We start from the raw sequence: 22,196 nt of genomic DNA, 5'->3' as shown, positions 1-22,196 counted from the left end.
TGCCCTGTAGCCTCCTGCTTATAAGTGTGGTGCACAACACACCCATAAACAAGACTCTACTAGACACGGCTTGTAGACTCCCTAGGACAGAACTGCTCTGATACCACTTCTGTCACGACCCAAACCGAAGGGCCGCGACGGGCACCCGGTGCCTTACTCAACCGAGTACCAACGTAACATATCTTTCTTATCATGTTATCATGAGTAAATGAGCTAGAAAACTCGTCCTGAGATAACAAGAATAAAACATAAGGGAATAGTCAACATATGAAGACCCAACATGATATACAAACTAATATATGTGACATACGGGCCTATAAGGCCGACATGACCATTAGTAAACTCGAAACATAGGCCGACAAGGCCATACAATTATCCATACACCTGACATATGTCTACAAGCCTCTAAGAGTACATAAAATCATAAAGGTCGGGACAGGGCCCCGCCATATCAATCAATACATATCCAAAGCATACTGACCAAATAGGCAACTCCGGAGCAAGTGGAGTGCACCAACACCTTCGCTGAGCTGATAGCCTACTAGGAGGACTGTCAACCTATCAATCGGGACCTGCGGGCATGAAATGCAGCGTCCCCAGGCAAAAGGGACGTCAGTACGAATAAAGTACCGAGTATGTTAGGCAGGAAAGCATAAACAAGAACAGTAATGTAAAGAGAGAGATAAAGGAGATACAACCTGTAACATCAGAGTGCCTCTGGGGGTTACTGATATGAAATGCATAATACATATATATACATAAACTTTTTAAAACATTCGCCTCTGTGGGCATCATCATCATATCGTACCCGGCCTCAAAGAGGACTCGGTAAAAGCGTACCCGACCATCATAAGGTTCGGTAGAATCGTACCCGGCCACGTGGAGCTCGGTAAACCCAACTGATCAGTGGTTGCACAATAGGTGCCGTACCCGGCCGACTATAGCGCGGCTCGGTAGAGTAAAATAGATACTATATATAATGCATGCTAGACTCATGGAATCATCTTCTAAACCTTTTGGAGTGACTTAAGAACATTATGGACATCCCTACCATCAATATGAACCTTAGTAGGATTTAAGGATCATACACACTTGTTTAGAATAATTTTATAAGGAAAGAACAACATGGACAACCTTAGTTGCTAGGAGTAGAGTCATTATGAAATAGCGTATCGTTTATGTTCATTTCATTTTAGACCATGCCAAAAGAAAGAAGAAAGTGCCTTAACATACCTTAAACCCGTTGAGTCCTTAATCCCTTCCAAGCAACTCTTCAAACAAGTCAACTCAATCTATCATAGTATAAGGAGATTCAAAATCAGTGCTGAGCAAAGGCTAAGTCTATAACTTAAGCTAGTAGCTCGTTTACGTAAATTTGGGCAGCATCTCCATTGTAACAAGGGCCTCCTCCAATACCATATACCAACAACAATGACCAGAGCAATCCATCAATACATAATTATCAATATCAAGACACCATATAACCACAACAAGTCACAACTACATTACGACGAGCGGCAAACTCCGATTGGAATCCGTATACCCCTTATCAATCCTTATAGACTTCTTACTTCAACATAAAAGTATCATTAACTTGATAATGAAGTCATTAATCAATGATTCCAGCCTTATACCATATATTTATAACAACGAAAATAATCCACAACTTCAACTATCCCCAACTAGCAACTTTATTCACTAGTTCAGGTCTAGCCCATCCATTTAACTTAATCAATATCAAGATAACCTTAGGTACAAGCAAGAACACAATATACATACCTCCTACAGTAACTTCAAGTCAAAATCCAAGTTATATTCATTTTACAACAACCCTTAATAGCAATACAACACCATAGAAGTGACTTAAGCTAGTCCAAGTATTATCTTATAGTTTATCATCCTAACAACTTAACCAACATACAAGCAAGCTTAAGCACAATTAGTAGGTTGTTATACTCACCTTATACAGCAGCAACAACTTGGAATTTCATCCAAATACAGCCCACAACAATCCTCAATGACAACACAACCTCAAAGAGGTGTTGTTCTTCACTAGAACTAAGTTTTGATGTTGAAATATGGTGTAATCACTTTGGAATCACTTCAAACCCTTGTGATATATGTTTAGGAGGGTTAGGAGAAGTTTGGAGACGAACTTTAGTTGAAAAATGAGCAAAAATAGGCGTCCAAATCGTTTATAAATTGAAGTAGGTCAACCACCGCCTAAGTGGGTCCCATTGGGAGCTGCTTGCGCGGTCTCGCGAAAATGGAAATATCTCTCTACTCCGATATCGTATTGACAAACGGTTTAATGCGTTAGAAACTAGACTCGTAGACCTTCAATTTGGTAGGTAGAACACCCCATTATTCCAAGTATATTTGGAGAAATGCTCAGATACATTTGACCTAAATTTCAGCAAATTTATGAATGTAACTTGTGATGACCTTTGCCAACTCTTGTTCCACAACTTGCTTGCCTTCAAAATGTAGAAAATGAATATCATACGACTAAAATAACTCATAGAATAACCTCCTTATCATGTTAATAACCCTAGTCTCACCCCAAAGTACATGTTATAACATTCGAAACTTGTCGACTTTCGACGAAACTTATTTTCTTCAATTGGTTTAGCTTCTAAGATTTCCAACCCTCTTGGTAATCGTTATTCATGATCTTAAATATTTGTAACCTCCAAGGTAACATTATTAACTTACTTTATTTTCTTCCAAATAGAATCTCATTTCCGAGCTTACATCAATGACTTACGATGTACTCTCACGTATGAAAACTTGGGGTGTAACACCGACGAGACAATCTTCATGGGAAATTCATCTACGGCCAAAATTGAAGGAGTTGGAAAGATTGCGTTGAAGATGACATCGGGAAAAATAGTGACTCTAAATCAAGTCCTCCATGTTCCAGAAATTCGCAAGAATCTTGTGTCTACCTCACTTCTTGTCAAGAATGGATTCAAATGTATTTTTGTTTCTAATAGTGTTGTACTTAGTAAGAACGATGTATATGTAGGAAAAGGTTACCTAAATGAGGGCCTTTTTAAGCTAAATGTAATAGCAGTTCCTATCAATAAAGTGAATGTTTCTTCTTACTTACTTGAGTCAAACACTTTATGGCATTCGCGTTTAGGTCACGTAAACTTCAAAACATTGCGGAAGATGATAAATCTAGAAGTATTGCCAAAATTTGATTGCATTAATTCCAAATGTCAAATATGTGTGGAATCAAAGTATGCTAAGCATCCTTATAAGTCCGTTGAAAGGAATTCAAGTCCTTTAGACTTAATTCACACAGATATTTGCGACATGAAGTCAACACCATCTCGCGGTGGGAAAAAGTATTTTATTACTTTTATTGACGATAGCACGAGATACTGCTATGTTTATTTACTTAATAGTAAAGATGAGGCAATTAATGCTTTCAAGCAATACAAGAGTGAAGTTGAAACGCAACTAAACAAAAAGATCAAAATGATAAGAAGTGATAGGGGTGGCGAATATGAATCTCCTTTTGAAGAAATTTGTTTGGAAAATGGCATTATTCACCAAACAACTGCCCCTTACTCTCCACAATCTAATGGAATTGCGGAGAGGAAGAATCGAACATTGAAGGAGATGATGAATGCATTGCTAATAAGTTCTGGCTTACCACAAAACTTGTGGGGGGAAGCTATACTTACAGCTAACCGGATAATCAACCGTGTACCTCATAGTAAAACACAGTCCATTCCTTATGAAAAGTGGAAAGGAAGGAAGCCTAGCTTGAAATACTTCAAAGTGTGGGGGTGTTTAGCTAAGGTACAAGTTCCTAAACCTAAAAGGGTTAAGATAGGTCCAAAAACGGTTGATTGTGTGTTTATTGGATATGTAACCAATAGCAAGGCATATCGTTTTCTGGTTCATAAATCAGAAAATCCTGAGATTCACATTAATACGATAATAGAATCAGATAATGCTGAATTCTTTGAAACTATTTATCCGTATAAAAAGGAAAGTGAAGTGACCTGCCAAAAGTCAAAACGACCTCGGGAGGAAATAACAGATGGTATGCCTAATGAAGAAAATCCAAGAAGAAGTAAACGTCAAAGGATATCTACTTCATTCGGTCCAGATTTTCTGACTTTTCTGTTAGAAAATGAGCCTCGTACCTTCAAGGAAGCAATGTCTTCCTCAGAAGCACAATATTGGAAAGAAGCTGTCAATAGTGAAATAGAATCCATATTGAGCAACCATACCTGGGAATTGGTTGATCTTCCTCCAGGTAACAAAACGTTGGGTTCTAAATGGATTTTCAAGAAGAAAATGAAGGACGATGGTACTATTGACAAATACAAGGCAAGACTTGTTGTCAAAGGATTTAGACAACGAGAAGGTCTTGACTATTTTGACACATACTCGCCGGTAACAAGAATTACATCTATTCGGATGCTAATAGCGTTAGCCGCCTTGTATGGTCTTCAAATCCATCAAATGGATGTAAAAACAGCCTTCTTAAATGGTGATCTTGAGGAAGAAATTTACATGAACCAACCTGAAGGGTTTGTGGTTCCGGGAAAAGAAAAGAAGGTGTGTAGACTTGTTAAGTCTCTTTATGGATTAAAACAAGCACCCAAACAATGGCATGCGAAATTTGACCAAACAATGTTGTCAAATGGTTTTAAGATTAATGAATGTGATAAGTGTGTTTACATTAAGAACGTTCAAAATCATGTAGTCATTGTTTGCTTATATGTTGATGATATGCTAATAATGAGCAAAGACATTGCCGACATTCAAGCTACTAAGCGTATGCTTGCTAGTAAGTTTGATATGAAAGACTTAGGAGTTGCCGATGTAATTCTAGGAATTAAAATCCAGAGGACTCCTCAAGGTCTAGCTTTGTCTCAATCACATTACGTGAAAATGGTACTTGAAAAATTCAAACACTTGGAATTTAGAAGTGCAAGGACTCCAATTGACTTAAACCATCATCTTATGAAGAATAAAGGCGAAAGTACGTCTCAATTGGAGTATGCTCGTGTGTTGGGAAGTCTAATGTACATCATGAACTGTACACGACCCGATATAGCTTGTGCAATAAGTAAACTTAGTCGATTCACAAGTAATCCCAACAAGCATCACTGGGTGGCTATGAAACGAGTTCTGGGATATTTGGAGTATACCCAAGACTACACTTTATACTACAATAAATATCCTGCGGTTATTGAAGGATATAGTGATGCTAATTGGATAACCGGCTCATCAGAAACAAAGTCTACAAGTGGATATGTGTTTACTGTTGGTGGAGGAGCAGTATCTTGGAAGTCTTCCAAACAGACATGTATTGCTCGCTCTACAATGGAATCAGAGTTTATAGCATTGGATAAAGCCGGTGAAGAAGCTGAATGGCTTCGGAATTTTTTAGAAGACATTCTGTTCTGGCCGAAACCTGTGGCTCCTATTTGCATACATTGCGATAGTGAGGCTGCAATAGGACGGGCAGGGAGCGTTATGTATAACGGAAAGTCTCGTCATATACGACGAAGACATAATACCGTTAGACAACTACTTTCTAGTGGAATTATCACTATTGATTATGTAAGATCAAAGGATAATGTTGCGGATCCACTTACAAAAGGCTTAACTAGAGAGGGAGTTGAGAAATCATCTAAGGGAATGGGACTATGGCCGAGGACAAGTCAACATGGCGGTAACTCTACCTAGAATTTTGGTTGTTTCGAGATCTAGGTTCAAGGAGCTCAAACAAAGTTATGATTGACCGGTTCAACATTGTCAAAATAAAAACTTTGGTCCATTCTCATGATGAAGACAATGTTCAGTAACAAGGATAGAAATTTACACGTTCTTTAATGATTACCTAAGTTTGATGAGGTATTTATCAAATAGTGTCAATCTAAAGGATTACACGTTTAGGAATCACCTATGTAAGTGTGAAGTAGAAGCCGCTTCAATGAGAATTCTGTAAGGCCAATTCTCTACGCACTTATGAAACCAGGCGGTGTTCATGGCTAAAACGAACACAACAATGAGAACCAAAAGACGGTTAAGGGTTGGTTGTGTGACATATGGCTGTCTAGGTATACACTAAAGTTCGACGGTTCAAAGATATCAAATCTACCGATTGACCGAGTATATCCGACATATGTTCACTACGGAAAGTTCAAAGGGAAACCTACTTATCCAGATGCAATTAATCCTTACTTGCAAAATCACATAGCTTTCATCTATGATCTTTCTTGATACAGCCATTCCCATTCATGTGGGGGATTGTTGGACTTTAAGCCATTGGGCTTTAAAAGAGAAGAAGTGTGAATTGGAAATGGAGGGAAATAAAATGGAGGGAAAATGAAAATTTGAAGAAGTGAACTTTTGTCTTGCACTTTGTCCCTCATTGGTGAGGGACAATCACATTTATGTGCTTATATATAGATTCACTTCTTAAAGCTCTTAAAAGGAGTTGAAGAGAATGAACCCTCGCGCCGTCGTCGTCGCTCGCTCGGCTTTGGATTTGGATTTGGATTTGTCAAATGATCGATCGATAAGATTATTTTTGGACAAAATTTATTTAATTATTTAATAATTAATTAAATGCCAAATCACTGCTGAACGTTCAGAGGGCCTCGCTGGCCGCGGTTCTGCCGCGACCGCGGTAGAATCGTGGCAGTCAGATTCAGAGAGGCTCTCTGGCCGCGGTTCGGCCGCGATCGCGGCAGGCCGCGTATTTTCTAAAAAGGCACCTTTCCAGACACCTCTTCTGATATTTGCCTATAAATTCTGAGGCAAGGCTGCATCTTCCAGACACGAAAAACACTCTAGAACTTCTTTCTTTCTGAATATACTGCATCCTAATTCGCAGTCTCTCTCTCTCAAATTCGTAAGTGTGATTTTGCTCCGTTCTTTGAGTTCGTTGGTATCCTGCAGTTTGTATTGTCACTGTTGCAGGAAGGTTTATTCCATTTTATCCTGGGAGGATTTAATCCATTACCTTGGCAACGTGTGAGGGAGTTAAAATTCCTTAAGGACGTACAAGAAAATTGTGGACTCGAAATATTTCTGATTCTTTACTATTTTATATATTTCTTTATTCTTCTAACAGTTTCCTGATTTTTGTTTCAACTCAGTATCGTTCACAGTTATAATACTTCTTTTGTTCCTATTTATGTGATATTCTCTCGTTTGTATAATTCAGTCCCCAAAAAATATTATATTTATTTAGAAACAATTTAATTTTAAACTTTTCAGTTTATCCTTAATGAGATGATTTATAGCTACACAAATTAAAACGGAGGTAATGAAAAAGATATGTTTGAAGATGGTCAAACAATTTAATTTTTGTTGCAATTTGACCATTGACGCCTATATATTGTTTTAAATAGTGGAAGTTACATGGATAGCATTCTAAGTCATTATTTTTATAAATATGAATATTAAAATGAAAAGTTGGACATTTCAAACAGTAATACAATCAAATTAAGATTGAATAGAGAATTAATTTATTCCGGATGATGCGCGTTCAATATAATATGCGACTTCAACAAAGATTAAAAAAGTCCACACATGGAAGAGTGAAATGAGAACGACATACATAATTATAGATTTGTCATGAATAGAATTCTATTTAGAGTGAATATCTATCTTGTAGAGAGTTTTACTTTGTGGCTAAGTCATTTTTCCCTTATAAATAGAGGGGTCTTACCCCATTGTAAATCATCCCAAAATTCAATAAGAATTTCCTCTCTCTCTTTCTCTGCAATACTGTTCTTCTACTTTTATTGTTCATCACACGTTATCAGCACGAGACTCTACCGTCTCAAGAAGCTCTTTGAGAAGATTAAGGTATAACTTTCTCCTCTTTTTAATTATGACTGACATTATGAAAAGAAAATTTTTTGCCCATGAAATTTCGGGCAAGAACTATATGACATGGGCGTTGGATGCTGAAATCCATTTAGATGCAATGGGTCTTGGAGACGCCATTAAAGACAAAACTAAAGCATCCACTCAAGACTGTGCTAAGGCCTTGATTTTCTTGCGCCATCACCTTGATGAAGGGTTGAAAATAGAATATCTCACAGTCAAAGATCCACTTATTTTGTGGAATGACTTAAAGGAAAGATATGACAACTTAAAGTTGGTCACTCTTCCACAAACACGATATGATTGGGCTCATCTGAGGCTCCAAGACTTTAAGTTTGTTTCTGAATATAATTCTGCAATGTTCAGAATTACTTCTAAATTGAAACTTTGTGGAGATACTATCACTGATTATGATATGCTCGAAAAAACGTTCACAACGTTTCATGCCTCCAATATGGTCTTGCAATAGCAATACAGAGAGAAAGGTTTCAAGAAGTACTTTGATTTCTCTTCTCCTTGTGGCTGAGCGAAATAACGACTTGCTCATGAGAAATTACGAAAATCGACCCACTGGGTCTACACCATTGCCTGAAGTGGATGAGGTGTATTCCTATTATGCTAAGCGTGGAAAAGGCCGTGACTCTATTCGTGGTTATGGTCGTGGTCGTGGTCGTGGACGTGGTCGTAGACAAGGAAGAAATTTTCCTGGTGTTAATCACCCTCCAAAGAAAAATAATCACCAAAAGTGGAAAGGAAAAGATGAGAAGCCAAAGGCAAATGGTTCAGAAACTGAATGTTATCGTTGCGGTGGAAAAGGGCATTGGGCAAATATTTGTCGTGTACCAAGACATTTGGTTGAGCTTTATCAAGCATCTCTAAAGAATAAAGGCCCTGAAGCCAATTTTGTCTCTGACAATGATTTTGACATCACCCACTTGAATGTGGCAGATTTCTTTGAGCGTCGTGATGGAAAAATAGACCGCTTGATCAGTGATGGATCTGTGGTTAAAGAAGATTGAGTAGTTTGATTTTATTTTTATTTTGCTTATTTGTATTAGTTAGTGAATAAACATTATGTAATGATAATTCTTTACATGAGTAGTAGTCATTAGTATCAATCCATATTATTTATTTTATGGAATAGTGTTAGTATTCGTTTTAAACAATGTTTCAATTTTCTTAATTTTAAAGATTAATATATTTTTTTTATATTAAAGTAACGTTATGATTTGCAAATAACCAAGAGGTTATGTGAAGGCTACTTAAATGTTTTTCCAAGGAAATTCAAATCTTTATTTTTTTTCGCAACTGACATGCTAAGTTGCTAATTGTACGAAAAAAATTTCAGCATCACACAAAAGGCACATGTTCATGTGAACCATTACAGTTTCTTTCATAAACAAAACTTGGTTATGTCACAAACACCAATACGGATTTCCTCTCAATCAATTAATCATAATTCATTCCTAAATTAGTGTATGCCAGTTTGATTAAATCTGACACATTAATTGAACAAGTCAATGAGTATATTTTTTGATCCAATTTCGTCTTTATTTTCCTATTGTGCAAGACTATTAAGTCATTCAATGAAAGGCATAATTATATTATTTTTTTTGCTATGTAATTGTTCGTATCATAAACAAAGTTTGCTCGAAATTACATTATAAGTCATTATTGAGTTATTGACTTCACTTTTCCTTTATCTTTGAAAATACTTATATTTATTCATATATATTTTTTGTATGTCAACCTATGGGAAACAAATATGGATATTCCACAAAGCAAACTTGGATCAAAGTTCAATTGTAAAATATTTGTTTAATTGATTCATGTACGACACATACAATATTCAAAGAGAAGAAATATTTCTCTCATTTAAGTATGTGTAAGGCAGATGCTACTACAATTTCTGGTAGTAGTAAATTAATTGAAGGCTCTGGAAGAGTTACTATAACCCTGCCTAAGGGAACAACACTTATTATAGAGAATGCAATGTTCTCCTCCAAGTCCAAGAGGAACTTGTTGAGTTTTAAAGATATCTGTCGAAATGGATATCATATTGAGACAATAGATGAGAATAATCTTGAATACCTCATCATTACCAAGAATGTCTCTGGCCAAAAGAGGGTTATTGAAAAGTTCTCATCTTTATCTTGTGGCCTGTATTGGACAAGAATTAGTGCAATTGAGGCACATTCTACCGTAAACTAAAAGGTTACTAATTCCAATACTTTTATACTTTGGCATGATCGATTGGGACATCCTGGATCAATTATGATAAGAGACGAATTATAGAAAACTCAAATGGGCATTCATTAAAGAATTTAAAGATTCTTTTAAATGATGAATTTTCTTGCACTTCTTGTTATCAAGGCAAGTTAATTATTAGACCATCACCAACAAAGGTTGGAATTGAGTCCCCTGCATTTTTGGAACGTATACAAGGGGACATTTGTGGACCTATTCACCCACCTAGTGGGTCGTTTAGATATTTTATGGTCTTAATAGACGCATCTTCTAGATGGTCTCATGTGTGCCTATTGTCATCTCGCAACCTCGCGTTCGCAAAATTAATGGCACAAATAATTCGATTACGGGCACAATTTCTCGATAATCCAATTAAATCTATTAGACTTGATAATGCTGCTGAGTTTTCATCCCAAGCATTTAACGATTATTGCTTATCAATTGGGATAAACGTGGAACATCCTGTAGCTCATGTTCACACTCAAAATGGTCTTGCAGAGTCTTTAATTAAACGTCTGCAATTGATAGCAAGACCGTTACTCATGAAAACGAGACTGCCCACTTCTGTTTGGGGTCACGCCATTTTGCATGCAGCAATGCTAGTTCGTCTCAGACTGACAAATTATCATAAATATTCCCCGTTGCAATTAGTTTTGGGTCATGAACCTAATATATCTCATTTAAGAATTTTTGGATGCGCAGTATATGTGCCTGTAGCACCGTCATATCGTACCAAAATGGGTCCGCAGAGAAGGTTAGGAATATATGTTGGGTTTGAATCGCCCTCCATTATTCGCTATCTTGAAACATTAACGGGGGATTTATTCACTGCTAGATTTGTAGACTGTCGATTCGATGAGACACTTTTCCCAAAATTAGGCGGAGAAATTGGTGAAACCAAACGGGAAATTTTGTGAAAAAATTCATCATTATCTCATCTTGATCCACGTGCCTCTATTTGTGAAAAAGAGGTGCAAAAGATTATCCATTTGCAGAGAATAACAAATCAAATGCCAGATGCATTTACGGATTTGAAAAGGATAACAAATCACATATCCCTGCAGAGAATGTTCCAATCCGTATTGATGTCCCAGTTAGACAATCTTCTAGTGTCATAGCTAATGAGTCTAAAGCACGCCTAAAACGTGGTAGACCATTAAGTTCTAAGGATCGAAATCCCAGAAAAAGGAAAACAAATGATCAAAATGACACCACGAAAGAATCTTACGAAGAAATCCACGATTTAATAAATTCTGAGATTCATGAGGAAACCACTGAGCCCGAGACTCAAGAAAATAAGGAACTATCAATAAATCCAATCGATATTGAGACAAATTTGAATCGAGTGGATATAGTGGTGGATTATGTCTTTGCATATAATGTTGCATCTAGCATTATGCAAGAAAGTGAGGATCTTGAACCTCAATCTATTGGAGAATGTCGACAAAGACTTGATTGGCCAAAATGGCAAGAAGCAATCCAATCAGAATTGAATTCACTTGCAAAACGTGAAATTTTTGGGCCTGTAGTCCAAACACCTAATGGTGTTAAGCCTGTTGGCTATAAATGGGTTTTTGTACGCAAGAGAAATGAGAAAAATGAGGTACAAAGATATAAGGCACGCCTTGTTGCACAAGGATTTTCACAAAGGCTTGGTGTCGATTATGAAGAGACATATTCACCCGTTATGGATGTTATAACTTTCCGCTATCTCATTAGTTTTGCTGTCCATGAAAAGCTTGACATGCATTTAATGGATGTGGTTACCGCCTACCTTTATGGCTCACTTGATAATGAGATATATATGAAAATTCCCGATGGATTTAAAATGCCAAACGCAAATAATTCAAAGTCCCGGGAAATGTTTTCAATCAAATTGCAAAGATCGTTGTATGGTCTAAAGCAATCAGGACGAATGTGGTATAATCGTTTTAATGAGTATTTATTAAAGGAAAGCTATAAAAATGATGCCATTTGCCCATGTATTTTTATAAAGAAAATAACATCGGAATTTGTTGTACTTGCCGTATATGTTGATGACATAAACCTTATTGGAACTCCTATAGAACTCCAAAAGGCAATTGATTATTTAAAGAAGGAATTCGAGATGAAAGATCTCGGAAAGACAAAATTATGTCTTGGTTTGCAAATCAAACATTTGGCAAACGGAATTTTTGTTCATCAATCTGCCTACATAGAAAAGGTATTGAAACGGTTTTATATAGATGGAGCACATCCATTAAGTACTCCGATGGTTGTTCGATCAGTTGATGTGAATAAGGATCCATTCCGACCTCAAGAAAAGAATGAAGAGCTACTTGGTCCTGAAGTACTATATCTTAGTGCAATTGGTGCACTAATATATCTTGCTAATACTACAAGGACTGACATAACTTTTTCAGTTAATATCTTAGCAAGATATAGCTTTGCTCCTACAAGGAGACATTGGAATGAAATCAAACACATATTGTGGTATCTAAACGGGACTACCGATATGAGCTTATTTTATGGCAACAATTGCAGTCCCGATCTGGTTGGTTATGCTGATGCTGGGTATTTATCTGACCCACACAAGGCTCGATCTCAAACAGGTTATGTGTTTACCTGTGGAGGCACTGTCATAACTTGACGATCGACTAAGCAATCAATTGTGGCTACTTCATCTAATCATGCTGAGATAATTGCTATTCATGAAGCAAGTCGAGAGTGTGTGTGGTTGAGGTTTATAATACATCTTATTCGAGACAAATATGGTTTGAAATGTGACAAGTTACCCATAATTTTGTATGAAGATAATGCAGCATGCATAGCTCAATTGAAGGGAGGATTCATAAAAGGAGATAGAACAAAGCACATTTCACCAAAGTTATTTTTCACACATGATCTTCAAAAGAATGGTGATATCAATGTACAACAGATTCGTTCAAGTGATAATATGGCTGATTTGTTCACAAAATCTCTACCAACGTCAACCTTCAAGAAGCTAGTGTACAAAATCGGGATGCGAAGGCTCAATGATGTGAATTGATGCTTTCATCAGGGGGAGTTAATGCGCGTTGCACTCTTTTTCCCTTACAAGGTTTTGTCCCACTGGGTTTTCCTTGAAAGGTTTTTAACGAGGCAACCAAAAGACGTATTATTAGAGATGTGTACTCTTTTTCCTTTTCTAGAATTTTTTCCCACTGGGTTTTATTTTAGTTAAGGTTTTAATGAGACATATTACTTATCGAGTAGACATTTAAGGGGGTGTGTTATGAATAGAATTCTATTTAGAGTGAATGTCTATCTTATAGAGAGTTTTACTTTGTGGCTAAGTCATTTTTCTCCTATAAATAAAGGGGTCTTACCCCATTGTAAATCATCCCAAAATTCAATAAGAATTTCCTCTCTCTCTTTCTCTGCAATATTGTTCATCTACTTTTATTGTTCATCACAAGATTGAAATTATTCGGAATTGTACAATGACGATAAATTTTGTATGTATATGAATTGTGATGTTTGCCAAACTTTTATTTAATTTTCGAAAACGACTCCAATTATATATTGAGGTAGCTGAAATTTTATAATCGAGAAAATTGAAAAACGCAACCTAGAATACTTTCGCCATCATTATTAAGAATATCAAACCAGATTGCAATTTAAATATAGCAAAATTAAGGCAAAATACATAAGTTACCCCTGAACTATGGACTAAATCCATGTTACACACTTTTTGTGGACGAAAATTACTTTACACATTCAACCTTTCCAGATTGTGCCTAAGACACACCTCTTTATCTAAGTGGCAGGTGCATGTTTTACAAACAAAATAAGGCGTCTGAACTATAAAAACTGTACATCTCATGCTTTATTTAAAGGGTTCAGATTTAATAAAACTTATCCGACGGTTAAATAAATTTTCTTTTTGTCCTTTTCCAATATCTTCCTTTTTTTATTTTTCTAAAATAATTTGGTTCAAGTTGGAGATAATATAGATGTTTACTATCCATTTTATCCACTTTCAATTAAGAAATCTGTTAAAATTGTAATAGATCGAGGAAAAATATCTAGAAAAATCGATTCAGGAAGAAATTTTTAACAGTGTAGAAGAATTTGTAATGAAATCTTCAAGTGAGATTAGAAGAACAATGTAGAAGAATCTTCTCTTCTTTTTTTCCTTTTCAATGGGGCAGCCATGGAGAAAACCCACTTGTTATATCTGAAAAATTTTCAACAAAAAAAATGCATCAGAAGGTAGGACCAGTTGTTTAGGGCTTCTATTTCTTTTGTTTGAATTGTAAGGTGGAGGTCTGAGTTCTTTGGTGGTCGGTGACAATGGAGATACCGAGAAGGCTGTGGAAGGTGAGTAATGGTGATGGGACGGTGAAAACTAGGTTATATTTTTCATCTATCTATAATTTTTTCTTGAATATGTGTATGTTAATGGATGAAAAATGAAAGAGAAATGTTGATAAAGAAAGAGATATGAGCTGAAAAGCTCTGATTGAAGGCACGATAAAGCCTCAAGGAGATGAGTTTCTTTCCATTTTTGCTTTTTGTTAAAAAAAATTGGGTGGGGTTTGTTTTTCTTTTTCTTTTTCATTTTTTTAAGTTAATGACACGTGTCGTTGTATGACTGGTGCGTGATATTACACATGTTTTGAAAAACTGGTCAAGAAAAAAGTTGTGTGTTTTAGGGACACTCTGAAATGATTGAGTGTGTAAGATAATTTTCGTCCGCAAAAAGTGTATAATAGGGATTTGGTCCATAGCTCAGGGGGTAACCTATGTATTTTGCCCAAAATTAATAATGTTCGAAGACAACGTAGAATGGAATGACAAAGACATATATAATTAAATATGTCAAGATTAAGAATTTTCAAAAGAAGAATATTTTGCATGGATTTGATGTTTGAATTTGAGAAAATGCATAAAGTACCTGTTAAACTTGTCCGAAAAATTACTTACACACCTAAATTTTACGGGCGTTCTTTTACCTCCTTATTCTAAACTTAAGTGAATTTAATACTCTCTTGAGTGATGACCTGGCGTGAAAAGTATAGTTCATTTCGTAGATGCGTGTTGTATACGGTAAAAATAAAAGGATCCGATTTTATGATCATTATGGCATTTCGTGAGACCGCCCCTGAAGCCTCAAGACCCAGCTCGAGGTTCGACCCCGAGGGTTCTTAATGATCGACCTCGAGGTAGTGCAAATCAAAAACTATGATGGACAAACGGGAAGTTTTCAAGGCACGTGATTAAAGCTAACAAAGTCTATTAGACTAGTTCAAGCCCGTACCGTGATATTAAATGTCTGTACCAACCTCATATCTTTGTAATAAATACATATGTACTATGTTGGGATTCTCCCTCATATATAAAGGGGACCCTTGTCATTTTGTAACAAAACACAACATTCAATACAAGAACAAGAACATTATCTGCTCTCTAACTTAAACACATTCTCCCTTGATTCTATTATTTACGTTTATTGCTTACATTTACTATGTTCTATTAATTGTTCTTCATTTATTGCTCACTAGTCTTAAAGTACGCGCGTTGCGCGTGTAACCTATCTAAATGAGTATAAAACTTTTAAAAATTTATATAATATTATTTTTGAATTAAAATAAGTGACTGAATTTATTTTAACAAAAATAAATTTCATATTTTTGTTAAATGTCATTCTTTTATATTAATTTCATATCAAAATAGTCATCTAGGTACCATGTATTCTAAGACAAGTTAACTACAAAGAGAAAAAAATTAGCGACAAATAAATTATGTAGTTAAATAATAAAATTCATCGCTATCCTACTTAGTGACAGAATCAGTTATATATTACAAAAAATCCTATTAGCTATAAGATGAGTTTAGTAACTAATTCATGTTTAAAAGTTAAATTATGTAACAAACTTTCTTAGTAATAATATTAGGTTCTTTTTTACCAAAAAATAAAAGTCCTTTTCCATTTATTTATTTTAACATATGCATTGAGGTAATTTAGGTATTTCTGTAAATTAAATTATGATAATTAATTTTTTTATCACAAATTAATGATTACTATTTTTCAACAATAATTACTATTTCAAAACCTAACGTCGTAGTAAATTTTAACGAATTTAACAACCAAGCTTCTAAGAAAATACTTATGATTTAAGTTTTTAAAACAACAAATAAATCATATGAAAGAAAAATAAAGGCAAAATTGGTCTTTATGATTAAACAAGGACAAAGAATAAAAAATATCACACAAAAACGTGAATTTTCCTTGTTGGAAACAAACAAAAAAATTTCCTCCTACTTTTTTTGTATTCTTTTATGTCTTAATATATTGTATTCTTATTAGGAGAAGATATCAAACACTAAATTATATTAAATTTTTTTAATTTAGAACTCCTAAATATGGGGAAAGTTTTTTTATTTTATAATTTTGTCCAATGTAAAATATGTTTTTAAAGGGTAAAAAAGGCGATCGACATTTCGCTAAGGGTCTTCGTGCTTTTAATATAGTATAGATTATTGATCATAAAGAGCCTTCATCAAAGCTCTCAAAACTGTTAGTCCTTCGTCGGTTGTCCATAGCTTAGTATCGAGCTCGGCATCGAGGCCCCGATTCTCAGCCACTCGGTTTGCTTAAACATATTGCTTTCATGTTCTTATTTTATTTTTTAGTCTCATACCTGTCACACCTCCTTTTACACACCCGAGGGTATATGAGAGTTTTTTCAATTAAAGTGACATTAATTGAAATGAGATTAATTAAATTATCTGAGTCGCCACTTGGAATAAATTATTTGGTGTCCCAAGTCACCGGTTTATTTTAAATCCCAAATCGAGGAAGTTTTTGACTTTATTTAAAAGTCTGCGAACCAGAAATTCTAAGTAAGGAATTCTAATTACTCATTTTAGGATCTATATGCATTTACCTTTTACCGCTTTTAATCACTTGATTTATTAGTAATTAAAGAATTGAGTTACGCGTACGTATACTCATTTTCCTTGGCGCGTCAAAAATCATGTCATGCGAACGTGTCCACAATTAATGACGCTTTGTTTATTTTATTAAGAAAAGTTTGATTGAAGTTGCGCGAACGCATCCCTCGAGTCTTTTTTTTAGAATCAAATTCGCAATTATGTTACGCGAACGTAAACATAATCACGATGATTTATTAAAAGCGTGCTTAAAAATATACTAGGTGTATGTAAGTTATTCTATGGAGAATTGTCCTATATGTTAGATTTAAGAAAAAGCTGGACCAACTAAATTCAACCCAAATGCATGGCCTAAATGACTAAAATGACAAAAAGAAATGAAAACCTCAAAATTAATGAAATGGTGCGCACGTTTAAAATCTATTGTGCCTATTCCAATATTTGCTTTGAAATTTGTTTTCAAGAAATCTAGAACCTTAACAAATTACAACCAACAATCACCTGGTCCATTCCATACTTTCTAGATAGTCTAAATTTCAAGTTAAGAAGTACAATTTAATATACTAACTCAATGATGATAAGGCATAAACACATAAATAAAGAAAATTAAATTAAACTAACTAATATGCTCATGCTAAGAAACAAAGCTTCATTCTCATTTGCAACACAAAAAGAAGAACGAAAAATAATATCTTAACCAAATGTAGAGTATGACACAACCAGCAAACAAATCATGTATATCCTCATTTTTTCAAACAAAAAAAAACGTGAAGTTTAAAAATTGAGGTAAAAGAATATACCTCATCTTTTCAAATAAATGGTACTCCTGTACATCTAGTCACCAAATCCACTATCCACCGAGGGAACACAACTGCTTCCTTCTTCGTCTAGACCGGAACTGAAGCTAGCGAACGGAAAACACTGACGACCTCGAATTCTAAGTTTTACAAGCAGAACGAGAAGAGGTAACTATGTCACGGTGATGAAGAGATCTGAGCAATACGGCTGTTGTCATAAGAGAATACATTAAGGAGACTAATTGTGCTTACTTGATTGTAGCTTCTGTAAATAGAGGTTGTTTGTTGCTAGCGGAAGAGATTGGTTTCAAGCTGGTTTTTGTTGGTTGTTTGGAGTATTTTCGATTTAGTTTTAGAGTGCTCTTTGGTTGAGAAAGAGGGCTTGCACCCGATTCATCTTATGCCCTTTCGCTGGCTTCCTCCTTGTCAAAAAATGACGATGGAGATGGATTTTTCAGAGGATTTGCCGCTGCCTTCTTTTCATTTTTTGGGAATTAAGTTCTATTCCTTGATTTTAGGGGTTAACATTATTTTATAACGGTAGGAATTAGGTTAGGTCAAATGCGGAGTGAGTATGAACTCAATGTTTTTGGTTTGAAGGGATTTGGGTCATGAATTTGGGGCTAATTAACTTTGGGGTAGAAAGACTAAATCAATTTTTTTTTCTCTTTTTCTTTGATTTTACAATCTAATAAAATCCTAAATCAATCTAATTTGTAAAAATTAAAATTGTTTATCTATTAAAACAACTAATTAACTTAAAACTAAATAGAAACACTACTTTTTAAAGACTAAAAGCTAAATATGTAAAAAATGATCATTGTTTGTGATTTTTCTTAATAAAATTAATTGCTAGATGCAAATTGGACCTAAGATGACATGAAATTAAAAAGTGATATTTTTTTTATCATTTTTCTATGATTTAAAAATATTAAAAATGCATGAAATGCAAATAAATAAAGAAAAACTTCTAAAATTCCTTAAAAATTATTTTTGGTTTATTTTTAGGAGTCATTTTCATGTAGAACAAAAATTAGGTGCTCACAATACTTAGCATCTATTGCCTAACAACTAGCATAAAAATAGATCACGTATTTTTAGAACCACAAAATCAAATCTAATTGTAATTACCATTTTCAAGGTAAACAGTTTAGCGCCCACCGTGGGGCTAAAAATAATAGTGATTGTTTTCTTGTTGGTTTACTTCGTAATGTAAGTTATCTTTCAGACTTTTTCTCGTCCAAGAATCTTTAATTTCAGGTCAAAATGTCTAACTCAGTGAACGTGCATGAAAACAACAGTCTTGAGGACCATGGGGAGAATGGTGTAGTTGTTCCATGTATTGGTGTACCACCACGAAACCCTGAGGATGCACCAGAACCGATTCCCGTAGACGTGATCTCACACAACGCCCAACGCGTCGACATAAGCTCCCCCACCAACAGGAGTATACGCCAAGAACACCAACAAGAGGCTCAGAAAACCTCGGTTCAGGAGGAACGAGAGGTTAGCCTTCAAGTCATTTTTGAAATTGTCATGACCCAATTCCCGAACTTGGTCGTGATGGTGCCTCTCATGAAGACAAGGTCAGTCATTCAACCCAATTCATCCTTTTAAGACAATTAATTAACACAATTATAGTATAAACATGGTTTAATAATATCCAATAGTGGAAAGTATAGATAAAATACGAAAATCCAACCCAACTCAGCCCTAACCGGGGTGTCACAAGTCATGAGCTACTACAGAGTTTACTAAAATTCTACAAGGTATGGAATTAGGAACGACATATGAAGATATCATAAATACAGAAGATAAGGGAGAAAACGGGTCTGCGAATGCCATGCGGCTACCTCGATAACTCCGATGAAAACTGAACAGCAGAAAACTCGCTCTATGCCTCAGGAATATCTGTACCTGCACACATGGTGCATGGAGTAATGTAAGTACTCCGACCCAGTGAGTAATAAATATAAATAATAATTGAGGGTAAGAAAACACGTTAAGGCACATAACACTCTATACAGAAGCAGTGAAATCATTTAAAATAACAATTCAGTGAAACATCATGTGAAATTTCTTTAAAACCAGTAAAAAAAAGGTAATTTGGCAGTAAAATGACGAGTAGAAATCTGCCCCTCGGGCTCAGTATCAAAATAATAAGTAGAAATCTGCCCCTCGAGCTCAGTATCAAAATAATAAGTAGAAATCTGCTCCTTGGGCTCAGTATCTCAGAATAGTATCAGCCCCTCGGGCTTAGTATCTCAGAACAGTATCACCCCTCAGGCTCAGAACAGTATGAAGCAACCAATCAATGAAATAAGAGCACATAATTATTATGGCGGATAATGCAGATGAGGAATAAATGCATAAGTGTAATGCAATGCATATGACGGTACCCTCTAGTACCCACTGCGACGTGCAGCCCGAGCCATCCATATTTATTTATCGTCGACGACGCTCACTGGGGGTGTGTACAGACTCTGGAGGGGCTCCTACAGCCTAAGCGCAATAACAAGCCATCTCGTGGCATCAATCAAGTCCTGGTCAGTCATTGTTACCTAACCAATTTATATCACACAGTGCCATTGTTACCACTGTTTCAAGTCACATCATACAGTGTCATTGTTACCACTGTTTCAAATCACTGCTGCGGCACGCAGCCCGATCCATGCTCAGTCCATACCCAATGGTGCTCTACCCCGAAATATCATTTAAGTTTTCAAATCTTAGAAAGATGGCTGAGTTTGCAAAACAGTATTTAAAACCTTGGACTGAGATCAAATGATATGCATGTATGCGAAAACAGTGATGTCAATCCTTGAAGGATTCAAATAATTGGCGAGAAACCTAAATGTAACGATTAAATCCAAGTAGAAAATACGGTAAAAACATCTCTCGGGACGGATTAAGTCACAATACCCAATGGTGCTCTACCCCACTCTCGTTATCCGGCGTGCAAGTCACCTCAATATAGCGTTACGATGTGAAATTCCGGGGTTGCAAACCCTCAGGACATCATTTACATAAATTACTCACCTCAAACCGGCTACTTATTTAGCTTGCGACGCCTTTGCCCCTCGAATTGGCCTCCACGTGCGTCGAATTTGCCCAAAATCACAACGAATATGTCGCATTATGCTAAAGGGACAATACCCAATCGAAAGCAATCGAAAAATATCAAAATTCACGAATTTGACAAAACTCAAGTCCCGGGCCCACGTCTTAAAACTCAGAAATTTTTATACCAAGATGTTCTTCGTCCTCTCACGAGTCCGTACATATAAAAAACACAAAAATCGGAGCTCGTTTGACCCTTCAAATCGACCCTAGAAAATCTTAAAAGCACAAGCCCTAAAACCCCACTTTTCTACTGATTTTCATGTTCTAATTCACATATAATCTTGTATTTAACTTGGAAATAAGTAGAAACAACTCACCTTTGATGCTTGATAAAATCCCCCTTGAAATTCTCTCATCCAAGCCAAATGAAAGAAATGAAAGAAATAAGCCAAATCCGTGTTTAAGGAATCTGTCCGTGCTTCGTCGAGTTGTACCTTGCACTTGTGCTATACAAGTTGTACATCCTATTAAAATTTTCCCTTATCGGACACCTTCTGTTTAAACACCAATAACGTCTTGTATGAATATCCAAATTATAAACGGTTTGAAGATTTAGAAACTAGACTCGAAGATATTTAATTTGATAGGTTTTACACCATATAACTTTTTATATATCCCGAGATATGAGCTTCTAAAGTCGGCTCCATGAAATCCGAAAATTCTGGAGAAACTGCTCCACCAGTCATCTTCAATCGATCATAACTTTCTCTAAAGATGTCCAAATTACGATTTCCTTAGCTTTCTGGAAACTAGACACGAAGGGCTACAACCTTTGTGTTTGAATCATCTCACAATTCCTTGTAGATCAAACGATATAGGCCTCCGAAGTACGCTGCACGACTGCACATTTGCTGTCCAAAGACAGCTTAGCAGCAGAAATTGTAGCAGCTTTTTCTTTTCTTTTTGGGTCCGAATTCCATTCCGTTAACCTTCCGAAATCCACCCGAGGCCCTCGGGAACTTAACCAATATATCAACATGTCCCACAATATCATTCAAACTTGTCCCAATCTTCGGAACACCCAAAATAACATCAAAACATCAAATCATCATCGGATTCAAGCCTATGAATCTCAAGAACTTTCAAATTCCATTTTTGATAAAAAAACCCAACCAAACCACGTCCGAATGACCTCACATTTTGCAGACAAGTCCAAAATGACATAAAGAAGCTACAACAACTCTCGGAATTCCATTCCGACCCTCAGATCAAAATCTCACCTATCAACCGGAATTCGCC

At 35.8% G+C, this 22,196-nt stretch overlaps 1 long non-coding RNA gene across 1 annotated transcript; it reads right to left on the bottom strand.

Annotated features, from left to right (window-relative positions):
- Positions 1 to 520: 520 nt before the first annotated feature.
- On the bottom strand, positions 521 to 18,325 carry LOC104243243 (uncharacterized). The gene is made up of 3 exons (XR_011401724.1): positions 17,838 to 18,325; positions 1,234 to 1,292; positions 521 to 572 (listed from the first exon to the last, which is right to left on the bottom strand). It is a non-coding gene; the product is annotated as an uncharacterized lncRNA (long non-coding RNA).
- Between the last annotated feature and the right edge of the window lie 3,871 nt (positions 18,326 to 22,196).

Source organism: Nicotiana sylvestris, chromosome 8 (genome assembly GCF_000393655.2).
Source record: "Nicotiana sylvestris chromosome 8, ASM39365v2, whole genome shotgun sequence".
Lineage (NCBI taxonomy): Eukaryota > Viridiplantae > Streptophyta > Magnoliopsida > Solanales > Solanaceae > Nicotiana > Nicotiana sylvestris.
Note: the sequence above shows the minus strand (reverse complement) of the source record. Positions and strands in the feature narration are given on the sequence as shown.